This window comes from Leopardus geoffroyi, chromosome X (genome assembly GCF_018350155.1).
Source record: "Leopardus geoffroyi isolate Oge1 chromosome X, O.geoffroyi_Oge1_pat1.0, whole genome shotgun sequence".
Lineage (NCBI taxonomy): Eukaryota > Metazoa > Chordata > Mammalia > Carnivora > Felidae > Leopardus > Leopardus geoffroyi.
Window position 1 is genome coordinate 62,447,026 of NC_059343.1, and position 5,649 is coordinate 62,452,674.

The following is a 5,649-nucleotide window of genomic DNA, read 5'->3' on the forward strand; positions in this document are numbered from 1 at the left end:
ATTATTAATTAAATGTCAAAAGAGATAAAGAATTTTAAAAGTAGCACGAGGCAAATTGTTACATGCAAATGAAACCCCATAATACTATCAGCAGTTCTTTCAGCAGAAAATTTGTAAGCCAAAAAGGAGTGGCAAGGCATATATGAAGTTCTGAAAGGAAAAAAAAACTTACAACCAAAATACCTTACATGGAAAATTTAACATTAAGATTCAAAGGAAAGGTGAAGATTTTTCCAGACACACAGATGAAAAACTAAAAGACTTCATCATTTCTAAAACGGCCTTACAAGAAATATTAAAGGGACTTATTTAACCTGAAAAGAAATGGCTTTAATTAGCCCTAAGAAAGCATACAAAAGTGAAAATCTCACTGAAAAAGGTAAATATGAAGTAATGGTATCAGATTAATCACTTACGAAGTTACTCTTAAGAAGGTAAAGCAGTAAAAGCAGTAAAGTTAATTAGTAGCACAATAATTAATTAAGGGATACATAAAATTAAAAAAAGATGTAAAAGATGACATCAAAATATAATAAGATGTGAGGGAGTAAAAATGTAGAGTTTTGGAATGTTTTCAAATTTAAATTGTTATTAATTTAAAAGAGACCAGTCACAGGATTATATATGTGAACCTTATGTTAACATTCATAGTAAATACACAAAAGAAAATGAAAAAGAATTTTAAACATAACACTAAATAAAGCCATCAAAACACAAGGAAAGGGAGCAAGAGAATCAAGGAACAGAGAGAAACCACAAAAACTGAAAACACATGGCAATAAGTACATACCTATCAAAATCACCTTAAGTGTAAATGGACTAAATTCTGCAATTGAAAGATAAAGAGTGGCTGAGTGGATAGAAAAAGAGACATATCTATATGCTGCCTAAAAGAAACTCACTTCAAAAGTAATAACACAAAAAGAGAGTGAAGAAATAGTAAAAAATATTCCATGCAAATGGAAATGAAAAGAAAGCTACTGTGTGTATTGCGTATCTGACAACACAGACTTTATAATCAGGGATTTTAAGACAAATAGTGGTGCTTCATATGATAAAGAGGTCAATTCAGCAAGAAGATATAACATTGATAAATATATATCTTACATCAGTAGATAGATCATTTAGATAAAAAAGTCAATAAGGAAACATTGGCTTTAAATGACACATTAGAATAGATAGACTTAACACATATATAAAGAATATGACATCCAAAAGCAGCAGAGTATACATTCTTATCAAATGCACATAGAACATTCCCAGAATAGACCACATGTTAGGTTGTAAAACAAGTCTCAATAAATTCAAGATTAAAATGATATCAAGCGTCTTTTCCAACCACAAAAGTATGACACTAGAAATAAACTACAAAAAATAAAACTGGAAAAACTACAAATATGTAGAGATTTAAAACATGCTACTGAACACCATTAGATAATAGAATAAATTGAAGGAGAAGCAAAAAATACCTATAGGAAAATGAAAGAAGAAATGCAATACACCAAAGTCTATGGAATACAACAAACATAGTACTAAAAGGGAAGTTTATACCATTACAGTTATAGTATGCTTCTCCTACAGCATTACTTCAAGAAACAAGAGAAATCTCAACAGTTTAACCCTATACCTAATGGAACTAGAAAAAAAATACAAATAAAGCCCAAAGTTAATAAAAGAAAGGAACAAAGCAAAAACAAATGAAATACAGATTTTAAGACAATACAAATATCAATGAAACTAAGAGATGGTTCTTTGAAAAGATAAACAACATTGACAAACTTTTAGCTGTACCCAACAAGAAAAAAATGAGAGGAAGCTCTAATAAATTAAATCAGAAATGGAAGGGGAGAAGTTACAATTGATATGACAGAAACACGAAGAATAAGAGACCACAATAAACAATTACACATCAGCAAATTGGACAACCCAAAGGAAATGGATAAATTCATAGAAACATACAATCTTCCAAGACTGAATCATGAAAAAGTAGAAAATCTGAATAGACCGATTACTAGTAAGGAGATTGAATCACTAATCAAAAACCTCACAAAAACCTCCCAATCCAAGATCAGATGGCTTCACTGGTGAATTCTACCAAACATTCAAATATTGAATACCTATCTTTCTCAATTCTCTTCAAAATTATTGAACAGGAACAAAAGTTGCATACAGTGTAATATTAGTTTCAGATGTACAATTAAGTGAATCAATACTTCCATACAACACCCAGCACTTATCATAGCAAGTGCACTCCTTACCTGTAACCTATTTAATTCATGCCCCCCCCATTTCCTCTCTGGTAACCATCAGTTTATTCTCTATAGTTTAGTCTGTTTCTTGGTTTGATTCTCTCTTGTTTTTACCTTTGCTCTTTAGTTTGTTTCTTAAATTCCACATATGAGAAAAATCATATGGTATTTGTCTTTCTGTGACTGACTTTATGTCATTTAGCATAATATTCTCTAGTTCCATACACGTTATTGCAAATGGCAAGATTTTGTTCTTCTTATGAATGAGTAATATTCCATTGACTATATATACCACTTCTTTATCAATTCATTAGTCGAGGCACATTTGGGAAGTTTTCATAAATTGGCTATTGCTGATAATGCTTCTATAGACATCAGAGGGCATGTATCCCTTTTATCTAGTGTTTTTGTATTCTTTAGGTAAATACCGACCAGTGTTATTGCTGGATTGTAGGGTATTTCTATTTTTAACTTTCTGAAGAACATCCATAGTGTTTTCCAAAGTGGCTGCGCCAGTTTACATTCCCATCAACACTGAGAGAGGGTTCCCTTTTCACCAACACCTGTTGTTTCTTGTGTTGTTGATTTTTGCCATTCTGACAGGTGTGAGGTGATACCTCATTGTAGTTTTGATTTATATTTCCTTGATGATGAGTGATGTTAAGAATCTTTTCATGTGTCTGTTGGCCATCTGTATGTCTTCTTTGGAAAAATATCTACTCATGTCTTCTGCCCATTTTTAATTGGATTATTTGTTTTTAGGATGTTGAGTTTAATAAGTTCTTTGTATATTTTGGATACTAACCCTTTATCAGCTAAAAATTTGCAACTATCTTCTCCTACTCCATAGATTGCCTTCTAGTTTTGTTTATTGTTTAGTTTGTTGTGCAGAAGCTTGTTATTTTGATGTATTCCCATTTGTTTTTGCTTTAGTTTCCCTTGCCTAAAGAGACATATCTAGTGGGGTGCCTGGATGGCTTAGTTGGTTAAGTGTCTGACTATAGGTCAGGTCATGATTTCATGGTTCATGAGTTTGAGCCACACATCAGGTTTTCTGCTGTCAGCACAGAGTCTGCTTCAGATACTCTGTACCCTTTTCTTTCTTCCTCTCCCCCACTTTCTCTCTCTCTCTTTCTCAAAAATAAATAAACATTTTTTAAAGTGACATCTAGAAAGAAGTTTCTATAGCTGATGTCAAAGAGGATACTCCTTTTATTCATCTCTGAATTTTTATGATTTCAAGTCTCACATTTATGTATTTAATCCATTAGCTAAAGGAATTTAATAACACACGGAAGAACCATGATCAAGTGGATTTATTCCTGTGATGCAAGGATAGTTCAACACCCACAAATCAATCAACTTGTTACACCATATTAACAAAATGAAAGAAAAATTATCATGCAATTATGTCGATAGATGCAGAAAAAGCATTTGGCAAATTCAACATTCATTTATCATAACTCTCAGTGAAGTGGGAATAGAGGGAACATACCTCAACATAATAAAAGTCATATATGAAAAAACACACAGCCATAATCACACTCAATGGAGGAAAGCTGAAAGGTATTCTTTTAAGATCATGAACACAATAAAGATACCTACTATCCATAGTTCCCACTTGTATTCAACAATATATTGCCTTAGCAATTAGGCAAGAAAAAAATTAAATGTATCCAAAATTGGAAAGGAAAAAATAAAACTTTTACTATCAGCAGATAACCTGATACTGTATATAGAAAGCCCTAAAAACCCCGTTAATAAACAATTAGATGAATAAATACATTCAGTAAATTTTCAGAACACAAAATTAATATACAAAATCTGTTGAATTTTTATACACTTGTAATGGACTATCAGAAAGATGAATAAAGAAAAATATCATTTACAATTGTATCAAAAAGAATAAAACTTCTAGGAATAAATTAAACAAGAAGGTGAAAGACCTGTTCACTGAAAACTATAAGGCATGAATGAAAAAATTTGAAGAAGATACAAATAAAAGATATGTTGTGCTCATGCACTGGAATAATTAATATTTTTAAATGTCCATACTACACAAAGGTTATCTACAGATTTAATACACTCCTGATGAAAGCTCCAATGTTATTTTTTTACATAAATAAAACATAGAATCTTAAAATTTGTATGAAAACATAAAAGACCATGTATAAGCAAACCAATCTTGAGAAAGAACAAATCCAGAGATTTCATGCTCCAGATTTCTAAGTGCACTATGAAGGTACTGTAATCAAAAGAGGATGGTATTGGCATAAAAATAGGCACTGAGATTAATGGAACAGAATTAAAAACCAAAAAATAAACCCACGCTTATATGGCCAATTAAATTTTGACAAAGTTGGTGAGAATATATAATGGAAAAGAAACTCTTTTCAATAAATGATGTTGAGAAACTGGAAAGCTACATACTAAATAATGAAACTCGAGCACTATCATACATGATATATGAAAATGAGCTCAAAATGGATTAAAGGCTTTAATGTAAGACCTGAAGCCATAAAACTGACAGAAGAAAACATAGATGGAATGTTTATTGACAATTGTCTTAGTGACTTTTTTCAAAAATATGTCTTCAGAGGCAAGGAAAACAAAGCAAAAATAATTGAATGGGACTAAGTTAAAATCAAAAGCTTCTGGGGCACCTGGATGGCTCAGTCAGTTAGGCATCTGACTTCAGCTCAGGCCATGATCTCCCAGTCTGTGAGTTTGAGCCCCACATCGGGCTCTGTGCTGACAGCTCAGAGCCTGGAACCTGTTTTGTATTCTGTGTTTCCCTCTCTCTCTCTGCCCCTCCCCCACTCGTGCTCTGTCTCTCTCTCAAAAATAAACATTAAAAAATATTTAAAAATAATAAAGTAAAAAATAAGAAGCTTCTGCACAACAAAGGAAACCATTAACAAAATGAAAAGGCAACCTACTGAATGGGAGAATATATCATGTATATGATAAAAATTTAACATCAAAAATATATGAAGAATTACAACTCAGAAGCAAAAAAAATAGATTAAAAAAAGGGCAGAGGATGCCTTAAACTTATAAGTAAGGAAAATAACGATTCAAAGTGACACCCAAATACTCACTGCTAATGGGAGACTAATTTATGAGCAGCTGAAGGTTGCCTTTAAGGTGACTCACCTACTTTCAGCATGCCTGAGAGTCACCATCTGCCCATCCCCTTTTAACACTTAAAAAGTAGAAGTGTGCCTGGGTGGCTAAGTTGGCTAAGCATCCAACTTTGGCTCATGTCATGATCTCCTATTCCTGGGTTTGAGCCCCAGGTAGGGCTCTGTGTTGACAGCTCAGAATCTGGAGCCTGCTTTGGATTCTGTGTCTCCCTCTCTCTCTTCCCCTCATTCACATTCTGTCTCTCTCTCTCTCA

General features: G+C 32.6%; 1 non-coding gene across 1 annotated transcript; it reads left to right on the forward strand.

Moving 5' to 3' along the window:
• The first annotated feature begins 5,292 nt into the window (after positions 1-5,292).
• On the forward strand, positions 5,293-5,441 carry LOC123595591. The gene has a single exon (XR_006711264.1). It is a non-coding gene; the product is annotated as a U12 minor spliceosomal RNA (small nuclear RNA).
• Positions 5,442-5,649: the final 208 nt, after the last annotated feature.